The sequence below is a fragment of the Dromiciops gliroides genome, chromosome 3 (assembly GCF_019393635.1).
Source record: "Dromiciops gliroides isolate mDroGli1 chromosome 3, mDroGli1.pri, whole genome shotgun sequence".
In the NCBI taxonomy this organism is placed as follows: domain Eukaryota; kingdom Metazoa; phylum Chordata; class Mammalia; order Microbiotheria; family Microbiotheriidae; genus Dromiciops; species Dromiciops gliroides.
This window is the reverse complement of record NC_057863.1, coordinates 383330646-383350623: the sequence shown is the minus strand read 5'-3', so window position 1 is coordinate 383350623 and position 19978 is coordinate 383330646. Positions and strand designations below refer to the sequence as shown.

General features: G+C 34.2%; 1 protein-coding gene across 1 annotated transcript in view; it reads right to left on the bottom strand.

Annotated features, from left to right (window-relative positions):
- DPP10 (dipeptidyl peptidase like 10) overlaps positions 1-19978 on the bottom strand; it is an 883075-nt gene that overhangs the window by 417595 nt on the left and 445502 nt on the right.

Here is a 19978-nt window from a genome sequence, read left to right as displayed (position 1 = left end):
AGATGGAGGAAAGGCCAATGTAAACCTTGGTGCTCCCAATACAAACCATCCACATACCTTCAAAATTCTTGGAGCAGCAGAATCCAGAAGAGAACAGAGCAAAACCATTTTCCAGCCAAAGACTACTTAAAAGGGCAGGACAGGGAAGGTCTGTGGAATCAGGCTGAGTGAGGACCTCAGCATGCAGTATAGTTTCAGCCTCAGGTAGGCTATGCCATTAGAGACTCATAATCTTCAGCATCAGCAGCTACTTCTGAATTTTGGCTCACAGACTGATGAGGAGCTCCAGTGGTTGGCCAGGGGGAAAAAGCTGCTGTCTCTGCTGGAGCTAAGGCAGTGCCCATATTCTGAACCAGTAAACAGTCTTGAGTGGCAGTGGCCCAGTGGGGGAGGGACACAGGTAAGCCAAGATTCTGACTGTACAGAATCAGATTTCAATCAGTTTTCTACTTTGAGTATAAAGATTAAGTGGGCCATGGTTACTTACAGGCCAGGCAGTCTGAGAATGAGCCTTTCATTAAATAGTACCCCTGATACCCCCTGTAGCTTGGGACAATGCATCCTGGAAGCAGTGCTATATGTTAAGAAGGAGTTAAAAGCCAAAAAAATAGGGAAGAAAGATGAGGAGGCAGAGAAAGCAGTAGAGCATTGAAAGTTTCTTTGGGGGGAAGGTATATCACAATAAAAGCTCAGAAGAAAATAACAAAGTCAAAGCTCTTACATCCAAAGCTTCCAAGAAAAATATGAATTGGGGTCAGGTCATAGAGGTGCTCATGAAGGACTATGAAGATAAAGTAATAGAGGTAGAAGATAAAATGGAAAGAGAAATGAGAATGATGCAGGAGGGTCATGAAAAAAAGGTCACCAGCTTGAAAAGCCAAATTGACCAAATGGAAAAGGTGGTACAAAAGCTCTCTGAAGAAAATAATTGCTTAAAAATTAGAATTGAGCAAATAGAAGCTTATAACTTTATGAGAAATCAAGACAATAAAACAAATCCAAATGAATAAAAAAAAATAGGTTGCAATGTGAAATATCTCCTTGGAAAAACAACTGACCTAGAAAATAGATACAGGAGAGATAATTTGAAAATCATTGGACTACCTGAAAACCGTGAACAATAAGAGTTTAGACATTATCTTCCAAGAAATTATGAGGGAAATTTGCCCTGATATTCTAGAAGCAGAAGGTAAAATAGAAATTGAAAGAAACCACCAATCACCTACTGAAAGAGATCCCAAAATGAAAACTCCCAGGACTATTATAGTCAAATTCCAGAGCTCCCAGGTCAAGGAGAAAATATTGCAAGCAGGCAAAAACAAACAATTCAAGAACTGTGGAGCCACAGTCAGGATAGCACAAGATTTAGCACATTTTTGTATATTTTAACTAAATGGTCAATTGCTCCTTCTCTAATCTTCAAAGATGGCAAATGTAGGAAGAAGTCATTTATCACAAAAAAATACATAAAAACCCAGTCATTGATGCTCATCTCAATATGAAAAGGAAATGCAAGACTGGCTGTATTTAATTTTCTTTCTAAATACTCACAAAGCACATTTAATTAATTGTAAACAACCTTTCCTTCTGAAGCCGGAAGACATTCTTCAAAATGATCATGTTCTCCCTGTTTTTCCCTTGGGAAACTATGGCAGTCTTTAACAAAATGTCCAAGCAGATTACAAAGACCACATAGTTTTGTTTTATTGGGTTTAAATTCTTCCCTAATAATTGTAAAGTTTGGCTCATGTGTGGCAAGTCCAAGCATAATGAAATCAGCATCTGCTCCCCCAAAACAATGAAGAGTTTTTGCGTCATGGTGGGGTTGAGCTCTTTGTCTTCTAATATAATCCATGGTTTTATGTTCAGAGGGCAAGGAATATGATATTCCAGAGGGCAAGAGAATTGACATTACAAAAAAGAATGACCTATGCTGCAAAACTGAGTGTAATCTTTGAGGGGAAAAATGGAATTTCAATGAAAAAGTGGACTTTCGGGTATTCATAATGAAAAAACCTGAACTGAATAGAAAATTGACTTTCAAATATAAGACCTTAGAGAAGCATACAAAAGGTAAACAGGAAAAAGAAATTAAGAGGGTTGTTAAAAGGTTAAATTGTTTACATTCCTACATGGGAAGATGATACAGCTAACTCATAAGAACTTTCTTAGTATTAGGGAAGATAATTTAAATAAATTTGGACAGAGGGCACAAGTGGGAATTGATTACGAAGGGATGATATGTGTAAATTATTTATTTTTTTCATCTTTTTTTTTTGTAAGGTGGTCAGAGTTGGGTGAAATGCTGGGGTTGAACAGTGAGCAAGTGTCTTCTGTCTGATTCGGGCTGGGGTACTCCTGGGTCCAGGGTGGGTGCTTTGTCCACTGTTCCACCTAGCTGCCCCATGATGACATTTTTTGGGTAAAATTGAGGGGTAAGATGAATACATTAGGTGAGGGGAAGGGGGAGAGGTAAAATGGGATCAAATCCCAGATGAAAGAAATTGAAAAGGGCTTATGGAGTAGTCAGAGAGATGGGGGAGGAGCAGAGCAGTGAATGAAGCTTTGACTCATCAGAATTGGCTCAAAGACCTTAATCTCATCAGAATTGGCTCATGTAGGGAATAACATACACGCTCAATATGTTGGAGTAATCTATCTAACCCTTCAGGAAATTAGGAGGGGAGGGGGATAATTAGGGAGGGGTGAAAGAAGGAAGGGCAGATTGGGGAAGGGGGCAGTCAGAAACAAATCCCTTTTGATGAGGGATAGGGTAAAAGAAGTTAGATAATAGAGTAAATATCATGTGAAAAGGAATAGGATGGAGGGAAACAGATAACAATAGTAACTGTGAAAAAGAGAAAAAGAAAAAAATGTACGAAAATATTTATAGCAACTCTGTGTTGGCTAAGAATTGGAAATAAAAGAAATGTCCATCAATTGGAGAATGACTGTACAAGCTGTGATATATGATTGTCTTGGAATATTATTGTGCTATAAGAAAGGTCAATCAAGATGATTTCAGAAAAACCTCATATGAACTGATGTATTGTGAGGTGAGCAGAACCAGGAGAACATTGTGCATAGTGATAGCATTATAGCTCTATGAGCAATTGTGAATAGTGCGAGAATCAGAGAGCTACCACCCTGCTGAGAAAGACATGGTGAGAACCAGGGCAGCTCTGCCCTGAGGAGAAAACATATGACTAGCGTCTGGAAACTGCCTGGCACCTGGAAGTTACGTCTATTCATAGACCACCTGTAAGTCATGTCAATCAATGGACTAGCCAAATAGCTTGGAGCTGTGTGTGCGGACCATCCCTCTTCTCATCTGACAGAGAGCTTCTGCTCTAGGAGATGTAGGATCATCCTTTTCATTTGGGAACTGGTTATTGGCAGCAGGGCCAGGCACAGTAGGCAGAATAGACAGATCTCTTTCTTTATCTGTGTGTGCTCTTCACTAACCCCTAATATGCTTTAATAAATACTTAATGCCCAAAGATTGGTGCTATGAGTTTCTAATTTAAGGTGACCACACATTAGATTTTAGACATCACAGTTAGATTTTTAAAAATCACAATGACTTAACTACTTTCAGCAATATAGTGATCCAAGACAATCCCAGAGGACAAATGATGAAGCATACTATCCACCTCCAGAGAAAGAACTGATATTGATTGAACAGAGACTAAAGTATGCTATTTTGTACTTTCTTCTTTTTTGTTTACTTGAGTCTTTTTATGTAAAATGACCAATAATGTAATGTTTTACATAATTGCACATGTATAACCTATACTGATTGCTTGCAACCTTGGGGAGAGGCCTGGGGAGGGAGGGAATGAGAGATGGATAGAATTTGGAACTCAAAATTTTAATTAAATAAATAAAAGAATTGTAAAAGAAGAAAAAAAAAAGAAAATCATTGGACCACCTGAAAACCATGACCAAAAAATGAGCTTAGCTACCATCTTCCAAGAAATTGTCAGGGAAATTGCCTTTATATTCTAGAAGCAGAAGGAAAAATAAAAATTGAAAAAAATCACAGATCACCCCCTGAAAGAAATCCCCAAATAAAAACTCCCAGGGATATTATTAAGCCAAATTCTAGCAATCCCAGGTAAAGGAGAAAATATTGCAAGCAGCTAGGAAGAAGGAATTCAAATACTGGGGAGCTACAGACAGGATAACATAAGATCTAGCAGCTTCTACATTAAAGGGCTAGAGGGCATGGTATATGATATTCCTCAGGGAAAGGTAACTGGGATTACAACTGAAAATCACCTACCCAGCAAAACTGTTTATAATCTTTCAGGGGAATTAATGGGATGTCAATGAAAAAGGGGACTTTCAGGCATTCATGATGAAGGGACCTGAACTGAATAGAAAATTTGACTTTCAAATACAAGACCATAGAGAAGCATAGAAATGTAAACAGGAAAAAGAAACCATGAGCAACAGTAACATGTGACAATGTTTACATTCCTACATGGGAAGATAATACTTCTAACTCATAAGAACTTTCTCAGTATTAGCATGGCTGAAAGGAATATACTTAGAGGGTTCAGGTGTGAATTGAATATGAAGGAATGATTTTTGTAAATCATTTATTTTTCACTTATCTTTGTCTTTTGGGGGGCAGGTAGGGTGGGGTGGATTATGTCTGGGGCCAGATTTGGGGTTGGGGCCTCCTGAGTCCTGGGCTGGTGCTTTGTCCACTGTGTCACCTAGCTGACCCTTGATGACATCTTTAAAATACAGTTAAGAGATAAGAGGAATGTACTGGAAGAAAGGGAAAAGGTGGAATGTGCTAGAGTAGCTCACATAAAATAAACAAGAAAAAACTTATGGAGTGGAGGGGAAGATGGGGAAGCAGGAGTGAGAGTAATTAGTGAGCCTTTCTCATCAAAATTCACTCAAAGAGACAATAACATGCACACTACAGTGAGTATAGTAATATATTTTGCCTGAGGGAAAGTGGGAGGAGAAGAGGATAAGGAGAGGCAAAGGAAGGGAGGGCAGATTGGGGGAGGGGGCAGTAAAAAGCAAAATGCTTTTGAGTAGGGATAGGGTGAAAGAAGATAGAAAATAGAGTAAATATCAGGGGAGATTGTAACACAGTTAGCAATAGTAATTGTGAAAGAAATGGTGAGCAAGATACTATCAGAAGGACACATGAAAAATGTAAACCATCAACAGAGAAAGAACTTATGGTATCTGAATACAGATTGAAGTATAATTTTATTTGTTAGTTCTTTTCACAACCTGACTAATGTGATGATGTTTTGCATGATTGCACATTTATAATTTATATTGAATTACTTGCTGTCTTAGGGAAGGGTGAGGAGTGAGGGAGGAAGGACATTTGGAAAATAAAGTTTTAAAAAATCAATGTGAAAAAAAATACATGTAACTTTGGGTAATTCATAAATCAACCAATCAATAAATAGATCAATCAATCAATGAATAAATAAGTATACAAATAAATAAGGAAAGAAATGAATAAATAATAAATAAATAAAAGTATAAATGAATAAACAAATAAATTTTTAAAAGAATACCTGATAGTCATCTTTTTTATTGAATTCCCATTTTTCCCTGAAGGATTATACTATCAAGTATTCTTTTAAAAATTCATTGATCTATTTATTTATTTTGCTGGGTATGTAATTATTGGTTGTAATCCCAGTTCCTTTGCCCTCCAAACTATCATATTCCAAGTCCCCAAACCCTTTAATGTAGAGGCTGCTACATCTTGTGTTATCCTGACTGGCTTCACAATAATTGAATTGTTTCTGTCTGGTTGCTTGCAATATTTTCTCCTTGACTTTAGAGCTCTGAAATTTGGCTATAATATCTCTGGAAGTTTTCCTTTTGGAATTTCTTTTAAGAAGTGATTGGTGTATTCATTAAATTTCTATTTTACCTTCTGCTTCTAGAATATCAAGACAATTTCCCCCCAAAATTTTGTGGAAGATGATGTCTAGGTTCTTTTTTTTTAAGTTTTGAGTACCAAATTATATCCCACTCTCATTCCCTCCCTCTTCTCCCCCCTCTTTGAGGTGGCCAGCAACGAGATATAGGTTATACCTGAGCAATTATGTAAAACATTACCATATTATTCATTTTATCCAAAAACACTCAAGAAAAAAAAAAAGAAAGTGCAAAATAGCATGCTTCAGTCTGTGATCAATCAACATCAGTTCTTTCTCTGGAGGTGGATAGTATGCTGAGAGTAAGTAATTCATTCACAATTGCTTATGGAACAATAATGCTTTCACTGTGCACAATGTTGCCCTGGATCCTCTCACATCAGTTTATGAGTCTTTCCAGGATTTTCTGATATCATCTTCTTGTCATTTAGCACAGCACAATAATATTCCACCACAATCACACACCACAGCTTGCTCAGTAATTCCCCAACTTATGGGCATTCCCTTGATCTCCAATTTTTAGTCACCACAAAGAGTTCCCATAAATATTTTTGTACATTTTTTATTTTCTCTTTTTCACAGTTAAAATTAACTGTTTCCCTCCATCCTATTCCCTTCCCCATGATATTTACTCTATTATCTATCTTCTTTCACCATATCCTTCCTCAAAAGGGATCTGCTTCTGACTGCCCCCTCCCCCAATATGCCCTCCCTTCTTTCACCCCTCCCTCTTAATCCCATTCTGCTCCTACTTCCCTGCAGGGATAGATAGATTACTGTACCCAATTGAGTGTGTATGTTAATCCCTACTTGATCCAACTCTGAGGAGATTAAGGTCTTTTAGTCAATTCTGATGAGTGTAAGGCTCACTCACTGTCACATCTCCTCCCCTATCTCTTCCCCTACTCTATAAGCCTTTTCTTATTTCTTTCATTTTGGATTTCACCCCATTCTACCTCTCCTTTTACACCTTCCCCAGTGCAATCCTGTCACCCTTCAATTTTACCCTAAAGATGTCATCATGAGGCAGCTAGGTGACACAATGGACAAAGTACCCACCCTGGACCCAGGAGGATCCAAGACCAAATCTGGTCCCAGTCACAAGACACTCACTCACTGCTTGACCCAGGTTTAGTCATCCAACTCCACCCACCCCACAAAAAAATATAAGCAAAAAATAATGAAGCTTCTGAGGATGAGATGCCACAAAGTATGGCTTTATTTTCTGTTCCTTGTTTTAATTTTGATCTGACAGTTTACATTCAAAAAACAGGTTGTCCTCCAGCTAGCACCATACCCTCCATACATGGAACCATTGGTTACAGAAAATGGCGATATGAATGCTGTGAATACATTGAATTACCTTGGCATTATACTTTAAAGGAATTAAAAAAATCGGTGATGAGGTGGACACATGTGTTGCCAAAGCTAGATAAGTTTTTGGTAGTTTCCAAAGGAGAATATGTGAGAGAAACATTAGGCTGCCTATAAAACTGAAGGTCTACAGAGCTTTTGTGCTGATCTTATTGTTTTATGCCTGGGAGACCTTATGAGTATACCAGTGGCATGCCAGGAAACTGAAAAAAAAAAACACAAAAAAACCTTACATTTTAATTATTTTAGGAAGATTCTGATGATCAACTAGCAAGATGAGGTACAAGACACTGAGGTCCTTTCTCAAACTGAATTGCCAAGCATTTAAACTCTACTGCCGAGAGTACAATTCCAATAGGCTGTACATGTTGTTTGAAGGCCAAATGTATAATTCCCTAAAGGACAATTTTATGCAGTGCACAAAAAAGGAAATTATTCACATGGAGGTCTGAACATGGAGAGTTTCTAGTTCTCTGTCAAGTACTTTGAAATTGTTTGTGAGACATGGGAGACACTGGAATAGTATCATACAGTATAGTGTGTCCACAACAAATAAAAGAATTGCAATAGTTCAAAAGAAACATGACATGCATAAATTTTTAGCTATCTCCACTGTAAATGTTTGTATGGACTACCTGTGCCTGATCTATAGTAGAGTTTTCAGATACATGTGTCTTTAAACCAACATACTGATGTCAATTTGGCCCTCTTTGAGAACAAAGATAACAACCAACCAACCAGTCTATATCTAAACACACAGATAGATGGGCTTACTTAAATTGAAATGTAGCTTAAGTTTGATTGAGGGAACTTACAGTGTACTTTCAAAATATTTCTTTGATATCTTCTCCACGAGCCATTTCTTGCTTGATTATTCACCTCATATTCACACAATAGATTATATATTATAATATATAATAGATTATAGACATATAAATATATATGAATAACAAAAATCTTAAAAATTATAAAAAGACAATTAATAGCTTGGTTAAAAGAGGCACAAAAATACTAAAAAAAAAAATACATAAACAAAAAAGGAACTTAAAACAGAGGTGACCAAATGGAAAAAATGATACAAAAATTTACTGAAGAAAATATCTCCTTTAAAAGCAGAATTAGCCAAATGGAAAAAGTAAAGTAAAACTATTTACATTTCTAAATGGAAAGATAATATGTGTAACTTCCAAGAACTTTATCATTATTAGGCTATTTAGAAGAATTCTACAGAAGTAGAGGGCATGTAAGTGAGTCAATTTATGTTGGAATGTTGTTTAAAAATGGAGTGATGCCATCAGAGAAAGGGGAAAATATAGGAAGAATTTGTTAAATTAATTCACATAAATGGGGAACTTGAAGAGTTGCTTCCATGGACAGGTAAATGGTGGGGCAGGGGATTATATAAACACATCCACACCCACACACTCAGGTATAGAAATCTATATTACCCAACAAAAATGTAGGAGGGGAAGGGGATAAGAGCAATGGAGGGTGAGATAAAGAAAGCTATCAGTTAAGAGCAAAATAGATTTTAAAGGATGATAAATAGATAAAATATGATGATGGGGAAACCATAATTAATAACCATAACTACAATTGTAAATGGAATGAACTCATGCACAACTCAAAAATGGAGGACAGAATCAATTAGCAGAGTAAATATATATTGCTAAAAGAAATCATAGACAATGAAGGAATATGATACTAAACAGATATGTACAAAATGGCATAGCATCCAAATCCTTAAAGGAAAGGTAAAATTAATTACAGGAGAAAATAAATAGTGAAACTATATTAGTTGCTTCCTTGATTTTCTCCTTTCAGATCTACAGAATTCTAAGCATAAAATGAATAAGAAATAAGTTAAGGAGATGAACAGATTGTGAGAAAAGAGATGATAAACTTTTGGAGAAAATTTCATGGGAATAGAAATGAATATAACATTTTGACATTATGTGTTAGAACATTCAAACCATGAAAGGAAATGCAGACATGTACTAATAATAAATGCACTTTTTTCAGAAAATAATGTAACAAAATTATTTTCAGTAAAGGACTATGAAAACTGATTAAAAGTTAATTGGAAATTAAATAATCTAATTCTAAAAAATAAGAAGGTCAAAGAACAAATAAAAGAAATGATACCTTCATAATGGGAAATGACAAAAATGAGACAATATACTAATATTTGTGTTTTTCAGCAAAAGTAAGACTTAGGAAAAAAATTATATCTCCGAACACATACTTCAAAAAAAAGAGAGAAAGAGGAGATCAATGGTTTGGACATGGAATGAAAAAAAAAAACACATTAAAAAGAACCAATAAAAAATAAAATCTTGAAAATTAAAAGAGAGATTAATAAAATAAAAATAAACATATGTTTATCTAATAAATAAAACTAGGAACTGGTTTTATAAAAGCAATGTTAAATAGATTAAAATTGATTAATTTGGTTTAAACAAGGAATAAAATCAAATTACTAGTATCAAAAACTAAAATGGTAAATACACCACCAAGGAAGATAAAATTATATCAATTATTAGGAATTATTTAGCCCAAAAATATGAAAGTAAAACTGTGAACACAAGTGAAATGGATGAATATTACAAAAAAATAATGTCCACATAAACACTGTGAATTATGATACTTAAATAATGATATCTTACAAAAAAAAAAGAATCCATAAATGAGTTAACTAGGGGAAAATCCCTAGAATCATATGATTTTACAAGGGAATTCTACCAAACATTTTAAACCACTATTTGCAAATATATGTATGTATGTATATGTATATATATATATATATATATATATATATATATGTATGTGTATATATATATATAATTGTAAACCCTTATTTGCAAATATATATGAATCCTACCAAACAATTTTATGAAACTAATGTGATGTTGATACATAAACCAGAAACACAAAACAAAACAAAACTATAGACTAATTCACTTAATGAATTTCAATGCAAAAATTTTAACTAAAATACTAGCAAGAAGATTACAGCATTTTACCTCAAACAACAAAAGCAACAAAATACACTAATACTGGGTTAGATTTATACCAAGAATAAAAGTCTGATTCAATATGAGGAAAAATGTAAGCATAACTGATCAGTCCGATAACAAATATGTAACAATCATATGTCTTCAGCATTAGATCCAGAACATGCTTTTGAAAGAATATAACACCCATTCCTGTTTAAAATACTAAAAATCATAGAAATAAATGGAGTCTTTCTTAAAATGATAAGTGGCATCTATGCAAAATGAAGAGTAAGCAATATCTGTAATAAAGATCAATTGGAAGCCTTCTTAATTAGATTTGATGTATTAGAAATGCCAAATACAGCAATAAGACAGAAAACAGAATTAGAGAAAAAAAATATTAAAGAAAGAAAATGATCATCTTTGTACATAATCAACTAATAAACTAAGTGAAATAGGTAACAATTTTAGCAAAGTTATAGGATAAAAAATAAACTAAAAAAATTTAACATGCCTTTATATTTCCAAAACATTCTCAACAGGAAGAAATAGAGAACTTATTTTTAAAATAACTGCAGACAATATGAAATTCTTGAGTATCTATATGTCAAGACAAACCAAGGGATGACATGAATAAAATTAAATAATGCTTTTCACACAAATCAAATCAGATCCAAAAAATTGCAGATATAATACTTGTTCATGGATAAGCCAAGCCAATATAAGAAGAATGAAAATTGTACCTAAATTAATTTACCTGCTTAGTCCCATACCAAACTATCAAATACTTATTTTAAAGAGCTAGAAAAAATAAAATTTATTTGAAAGAATAAAGATCAAGAATATGAAAGGAATCAATTTTTTATAATGTGAAGTATATAATAATAATAGCAGGGTAGCTATTCCAGATTTTAAAATATATTACAAAGTAACAATCATAAAAATAATCTGGTACACTGGCTAAGAAATGGAGTGATGTATAATTGGAATAGATTACAAACACAATACATAGTAGTAAATGACCATAGCAATCTGGTGTTTGACAAATCTGAAGATCTAAACGTCTAGGATAAAAACTCATTTGACAAAAACTGCTTGGAAAACTCAAAAGTCATTTGGAAGAAATTAAGCATAGACAAGCATTTCATATCATACATAGCATTAAGGTCAAAATGAATAAACTATTTAGACATGAAGAGTGGTATCATAAATAAATTAGGGGACTATGGAAAAATGTACCTTTCAGATGTATAGACAAGGAAATAGTTTATGACAAAACAAGATAGTGATGATCAAAGGAAATAAAATTGATAATTGTGATTATCTGAAACAAATTAATGCCCCCAAATTGCAAAGGAAACAGGATACCAGAGGAGAAACACAGCAAGTTTATCTGATAAATGATTCATTTTTGAAATATATGGAAAATGAGCCAAATATATTTTTTAAAAGATCCATTCAACAATTGATAAATGGTCAAAAGATATGAACAGTTTCAGAAAAATAAACCAAAGTGGGGCAGCTAGGTGGGGTAGTGGATAGAGCACCAGCCCTGGATTCAATAGGACCTGAGTTCAAATCTGACCTCAGACACTTGACACTTACTTACTAGCTGCATGACCCTGGCAAGTCTCTTAACCCCAATTGCCTCACAAAAAAAACCCCCAAAATAAGAACAAACCAAAGCTATATAATGTCACTTGAAAAATGCTCTAAATAACTATTAATTAGAGAAATGCAAATTAAAATAACTTTGAGGTAACAGCTCACCGATCAGATTGGCTAACATGACAGAAAAGAAAAATGACAAATTATGGAGAGGATGTAGAAAAATTTGGACACTATTGGGAGAATTATGAATCAGTCCAATCATTCTCAAGAACAATTTGGAACTGTGTCCAAAAGCTATAAAATTCTGGATACCCTTTGACCTAGCAATGCCACTACCATTTTGCATCTCAAAGATATTTTAAATGACCTATTTCTATAAACATATTTATAACAGCTACTTTTGGTGGCAAAGAATTGGAAATTGAGGGGTTGCCTATCAAGTGGGAAATGTCAGAGCAATTTATGGTACATCACTACAGTGGAATGATATTCTGTTATAGGAGATGACAAGCAGGATGGTTTCAGAAAAACCTGGGATGATGTATATGATCTAATAAAAAATGAAGTGAACTGAAAGCAGGAAAACCTTGTATATAGTAAAAACAATATTATAAGGATGATAAACTAAGAAAGGCTCATATATTTTAATCAATACAATGCTTCATGTCAATTCCACATTGATTGGAAATCTTGTTGCTCTCCAGAGAGAACTGATGAACTCTTGGGCAGATTGAAACATACTTTACTTTTTGCTCTATTTTTCTTACTATGTATGCTTTTTCTTTGCAACATGGCTAATATGGAAAACAAATATACTCACTATATCTTTAATTAAAATAAAATAACTAACAATAATATCATCAGACAAATTAATTTAATTTTTTATTCTCAAAAGTGTCTGGTTGTCTCAGTCATTCTCAGAGAAAAAGAAGAAAACAAAATGGAACAAAACAAGCAAAAACAAAATATGTTTAATCCTGTCACCTCCTTAAATTAACATTCTATTCTCTTCTTTCTTTCACAAATACTCTTAGAAAATCTTTCTATACTTCCTTTTCCCACTTTTTTTTCACATTTTCCCTTCATTTCTTAACCCATTGGGAACTGGCTTCCTACCCCATAACTACTCTTGTTAGGGGAGTCAGGATCATTCAAGTAAAATATTCATTCATGAGACTACCTTGAAAACAACACATGTTAATTTATTCTTGAAAATATTTTTGTTTCTATCATCTGAAGACTTTTTTAGAATGATGTTTTGCTAAAATGGGTTCTTATATGTATATGGACATGGTGTGTGAGGCATGGGTGAGTCAGGGATTGATGACAGGATAGATTCTTTATAGTCTCCTGAAGGAAAAAAAAAGATGCTAAAAAAGAAAAGTTTCACTTTTCTTGCTCATAATTTATTAGTGAGAGTGTGTGCTTTTTATTTATTTCTAATTGGATCTCCACTATAGGGAGATAGCTAAATATAAAATATATCAGCTGGAAAGTGAAAGGCAAAAATAGCCTTCAGATGTTCAAGGGCATATTATCGGAGCCTTGAATTGTCTAAAATGGACTGATAGTCAGTGAATATAATTTAGAATGCTGACCTCTTGAGATGCCAAATTCTAAAACAATTGTGATTATTTGTAATAAATCTGGCTGTCTGGATTCTATCCAACATCCTATATCACAAACACCAAGGCAATATAAACTTCTGGCTCTACAAACACTAAATGAGACTCTGAAAGGAAGAAATAAAAGCGATGAAAATAATTTGATTATCATATTTGAGAATATATAAAGTATAACTAAATCAAAAGTATGCCTCACTTTTAGAATAATATCAATTATTACAAGAGTTTGTGACATCTCACCTCATGCACCTAAACCCCACTCCACTGGTAAATACCTATATATAATATACATTTTTTTCTTATCCCTAGGTCCATGTTCTCCCACTAATCCAGGAACCCATTGAACCCAGGGGTTCCAACTCTTTTCCCCACCTCCTAAAAACCCAGGACAAGTAGATTGGCACCAAACCCCACAAGTCTCATTCAACTTAAAGTGCTCATCTTTTATCATGCATAGGAGTATTCCTCAGTGGAACCCTCTCCTACCTCCTAAGTAAGGCCTCTTTTCTTTCCTCCCCTTCTATTCTTTTCCCTTTCCTACTCACTCATTTCCCTACAGGCTCTTTGATTTCTGAGACTAAAGGGATCAGCTTATTGCAAGACCTTCAGTTGAATCCAGCATTCCATTTGTTCCTCTCCACCTCCCTGATGTCCTTCTGCTTTTTCCTGTATTTTCCCATGTAGTCCCACAAACTAAGTATTCACTTTTACACAAGGTATCACCAGCTTCTGTCAAAAATGTACCCTATTTACCTCTTCACTATTTTTTGTCCCAGATTTCTGCCTTCACCACTATCTCAAGTATATGTTCAAAGAGTTTTTTTTTACTGTTCTTTCTGCTGTCACTCTCTTGTTCATGCTGCTGCTCTCTACTTATATTCATTCCTTTTGCATTTTTCTTTTTGGAGATGCAAACAATTTGTTCAGTATTGGTTTTATTACTAAAAGTATATCAAACCTTTCTTTATTATGGAATATTCATATTTTGTTCTACATAGTTTGGCTCAGATTTGAAGAATAAGCCACCTGAAACTACCTCCTGAGCACCAGAGCTCTTTGGGACTTTTTTTTTCACACCCTTCATTTTTCTTTCCTAGTGGTCATGGGATAATTTTGAGTTATTCAAAAATCTTTTCCTTTTCTTTGAAGTTCCTTCTGCTGATGGCTCACAGAACTTGTTGTTTCTGAATTCAGATGCTAAATTTAACCACTATGGGACTTGGAGTTTGTAGACTTAGTTATTTCTCTGAAGTTGATCTGTCTGTTCTTTCAATTGGAATTTCACTTCTAAGTCTCAGGGTTCTGAGCAATTTTATTGTCATTTATTTCATTATGGTATTGTTGTTATTATTTTTTATCCTGTCATGATCTTTTGGGACACGTATGATTCTTAGTTTGGCCCTACATATTCTATCTTTGATAGCCCTATGTTTTGTTTACATAACATATTTTCTTTTAATGGTCTTGTTTTGTTTCTCTTCTTTTTATATTGTATTTTGATTCCGTATATTTGTATTCTCATTCTTTTGTTCTTTCTTTAGATTCATTGGTGAGGGTTGCAATTGAAGACATTTATTTTCCTATTCTCATTAACTTCGCTATGTAGGACATACATTATGCTCATAATTCTAATTTCTCCTTTAAACTACTCAAGAACAACTTGTTGCTATTTCAGATTCTCTTTAGCTTCCTAAAGTTCCTCTGTTTCATTAAATCTTGAATCATTTCCCTTCATTTTGCATTATATATTCATAAATGCCTGAACTTCTTTAGATCTAAAGGCCATATTTCTTTCAGTTGTTATTGTTTTCCTGTGGATTTATCTGCATATATTTAAGGTCTTTGGGTTTTCTTCTTGGAATCTTTGGTAATTTAATTGTTTGTCTACCCATGCCCCCTTTATTTTTCTTATTGCTCTATTCTTATTCCCTCCTCTATGATGAAGGTTTCCTTGGGACCTGGAACAAAGAGAGTATCAGTCTCTTCCCACACCACTAATTCACAGAATGCTAGATTAGGTCTCTACAGCAACTGATTTCTGGATGACCAGAACTGTTCTTGCCCATAGGATGTACTATTCTCTCAGGCATAGTGGGGTGTGTGGGTGAATGTTTGCATTTGTATTAAACATTTATTTTATTATAATACTTACTAGTGACCTCTACCATATTTGTGTCATGGTAAAGATGTTTGACTTTAAGAGGGTTGGAGGATGAATAAGTTTGAAATAGAGCCAGCAAATTTATTGTAGAGATTGAATAAGAGCCTAACAAACTTTGGCTTAACTGTTTTCTGTGACATAAACTATATTTCTTTTTGCTACATCAAAAAAAGAGCCAAGTAAAATTATCTATGGAGCTATATAAAGCTAGTTTTTCCTTTGTTTTGTTGATTATATAAAAAAAAGCTTAGGAATTTTGTTGTTCATAACTCAAAAAACGTGAACATGTTTTAAAAAGGAACTGACTGAATGGTTTAACAATAGTAAGGATATAAAAGCCTGATCAAAGAAAGGAGGAATAAAACAAATAAAATTTTGGTTTTAAAAGAGGATAAATAGAAAGAAAAGATATTTAGCTTTTTCTCAATATATTGCAGAGCTCTGAGACTAAAAAGAAAATCCTTTCTCTCTGTTATTATAAACATACTTTGAGTAGGAATCTGAATGTTTTTACATATTTGCATATATGTTGTCTCCCCCATTAGATCATGAGCTCCTAGAAAGAGGGTACTATCTTTTTGTCTTTCCTCATTACCCCCAGTGTTGGCATAGTGCCTTGGGCATAGTAGGTGCCTAATAAATGTTTGTTGACTAAGTCAGTACAAACCACTGAAAATATCATTGAAGTTTAATCATGTTTAATTAGAAAGAACTTGTGGCTTGCTAAGCTAATATCTTCCATCACATCACTTTTATTTCCTCCATCAATGATGCTAATGATCACTTCATTATCTTGGCCTCACATTATTAGAAAAAAAAAAACCATGCGCCTTTCTTTACCCATAATAAAATATGGTTGATGCTTAAGTGGAATCAAATATTACTTAAGACTTTTCTGCCATGAGTTATAAAGAATGAATCTCCCTTCAGGAAATGCTGCACATATTAATCATTTGTAGTATGTGAAAGTAATTAGCATTCTTAACTACAACAAAAATACAGTCAGTAGTTTAAAATATAATTAGAAGATAGATTTTCTAGAGTATTTTTAAACATTCTTCTATGATCCTTGAATAATTTTATTTAAGTTAGTCTGAAATAAGTTAGTGTTTCTATATTCACAGATGAAAGGTTCACTGGTACAGTCACATGTGGACACAACAATTCCAAGAACCATTTTGATGATTGTGGTCATAATAATTGGTAATGTCTAGCTGCAAAGTTCTAAGAAGAAGGCCGTGTTCCTGGGATGGTGATTATATTGATGATGATGGTGATATATTGCCTGTGCCAGGCAATGTTCTAAGCTCTTTACAGGTTCTACATAATTTGATCCTCACAACTCTGGCAGATAAATGCTATTATTTTCCACATTTTACAGATGAAGAAACCGAGGCAAATAGAGGTTGCCCAGGCTACTACAGCCAATGTGTGTCTCAGGCTAGATTGGAAATGAAGTCTTCCTGACTCAAAGCATGGCATTCTATCTACTCTGACACTTAACTACCCTATTGACTTGAACATAGTGATAAATTTCCATCAAAGTTACAGTGGCTTTTCTTTGAAATTGTGCTGTCTTCTAGAGATAACATCGGTAACTGTACCTTGATGACCATAACTGCCCTGCCCTCACCCCCAAATCCTTTAAATAGCTTATTTAAAAACAGGGGAAAGGGGAAAGGCTTTAATATGTTCCTATATTAGAATGCTAAATCAGATGAATAATATAAGAAAATTTTAGTATAATTATCAATTAAATTAATATAATTAATAATTAAAGGGTATTATTATCAGTTTACATTTTACAGTCATGTCCATTATTATTAGCATTCACAAAGGGAGTTTTTCGTTATTTCATCAATAGATGTTAGCAATACTAAAGAAAGAAAACCACTAAGGATTAAGCAATTTGATGTTTTCTTAGGATTAATGATCATAATAATAATATTTTTATTGACAATGGCTACCATATAGCTAAAATATCTTGGTAAACCTTTTTTATTTGGTGGGTCAATGAGGGTTAAGTGACTTGCCCAGGGTCACACAGCTAGCAAAGTGTCAAGTGTCTGCGACCAGATTTGAATTCGGGTCCTCCTGAATCCACAGTCAGTGCTTTATCCACTATGCCACCTAGCTGCCCTCTTGTTAAACATTTTATGTATCATCCTGACATCACACAGTTATTTAAAATATAAAGTGATTTCACTTTATGTTTAATGTGGCCCCCAATTTATTATAATTTTTTCAATGACTTTCTGGCAACCAATTAAGATCAACATTAAGGCTCAGGTAATGACTGAGCAAAATAATTCAATTTGTTTAAAACTATTCTCTGAAAAACCTTAGTAAGAGTCTTGTCCTAAAATTTTTTAGTTAAGAGCTGGCTCTTAACCAAGAGTACACTCAAATACCCAACTGTCATTGAACTAGATATTTTGAATTGGATAGAAGTGTCACTGGAATTAGTTTGCACTTTCTAAGGATTAGTTTTTGATTTAGTAGCCCTTTTTAAACACTTCAAGTTTCAGGTGTAGCAACACCTAGTTCAGGGTTTTTTTGTTTGTTTGTTTTTGCAGGGCAATGGGGCTTAAGTGACTTGCCCAAGGTCATACAGCTAGTAAGTGTCAAGTGTCTGAGGCCGGATTTGAACTCAGGTCCTCCTGAATCCAGGGCCGGTGCTTTATCCACTGTGCCACCTAGCCGCCCACCTAGTTGAGGTTTAATGGTTGCACTCCCTAAAAAGCAATTTGGGGGAAGAATTAACTTCTCACTGTTTAGGGAGCTCAAATTGATTAATAGAAATGAAACATGTGGTAAATATTTCCATAACACTTAACAGTCATGGCTAATATGAATGTGAAAAGAAAGAGAGCATGAAGGGACTTAGAAGGACAATAAAAAGAAACAAAATTAATTCTCAGACTAAAGTACAGGAGTGCAAGCTAAGGAACATTTAAAACAAAGCAAAACAAAACAAAACAAAACATCATGTGAGAAGATGGGAAATGTTGTTTCCAAACAGGTTTAAGATGATTGGATGGTAATCACAAAGGAGTTTTTTTTTCAAAGTATTATATGAATAGAAAATACTCAACCCTGGGAAAACTATATAAGTAATAATAAGATTTTACTGACCACAAGACACTCTTTACATATATACTCTTGTAGGTTTATGGATACATAATAAATCTCTTCAAGTGATTCATGATTTCAACAAGGTGGATTATCTTTCCATTCATGCAGATTGGAATACCTTGATTTCTTTGTAGTGGTATATGTTACAGTGACAGGAAAAAAAAATCAGTACTTGGTATGAGCCTTCCTAAGTAGAAGAGATACCACCAGATTCATACTAGAGCTGTCCATTGGTTGGGCAATTATCTACCTACCAACTGAATAACCAATCCATCTCTCCTTCCTTCCTTCCTTCCTTCCTTCCTTCCTTCCTTCCTTCCTTCCTTCCTTCCTTCCTTCCTTCCTTCCTTCCTTCCTTCCTTCCTTCCTTCCTTCCTTCCTTCCTTCCTTCCTTCCTTCCTTCCTTTCTTTCTGTCTTCCTTTCTTTCCAGCCAAAAGAATACATGATGAAAATCTCAGTAGAGATGGGGGACTAGGGATATCAAAAGTAAAAAAACAAAACAAAAACATAATCTTACGAAGTCAATCCAATGCTTTTCATTGTTACAAAGGAGGATAGAATGTGTGAGGATGCATGTATTGGGAGAGAAGAGAAAAGGATTTGGTGTTAAAGCAAAATATAATAAAAATATTATCAAAATATTAGTTATAATGATGATATATAAAGGCAAAAATGCTGGAGGAGGGATTATAATAATTTAACCTGAACTTCCATAAAGATGTTAACACCTATGTGGTATATGAATGAAATGGAATACTACTGTGCTGTAAGAAATGATGACTAGAAAGACTTAAGTGGACTGATGCTGAGTGAGGTGAGCAGAAGCAGAAGAAAATTGTACGCCATAACAGTAACATTGTGTGGTAAAAGATTTAGCTCTTCTCAGTAATACAATGATCCAAGACAATTCCAAAAGACTCATGATGGAAAATGTTCTCCACATCCAGAAAAAAAGAACTGTGGATTCTGAATGCAGACTGAACCATACTGTTTCTACTTTTTTCCATATATTTTTTTGTTATTTTTCCCTTCTGTTCTGATTCTTCTTACACACCATGATTAATGTGGATATATGTTTAATGTGATTGTACATATTTAACCTATATCAGATTGCTTCCTGTAGGGGAGAGGCAAGAGAAGGAGGA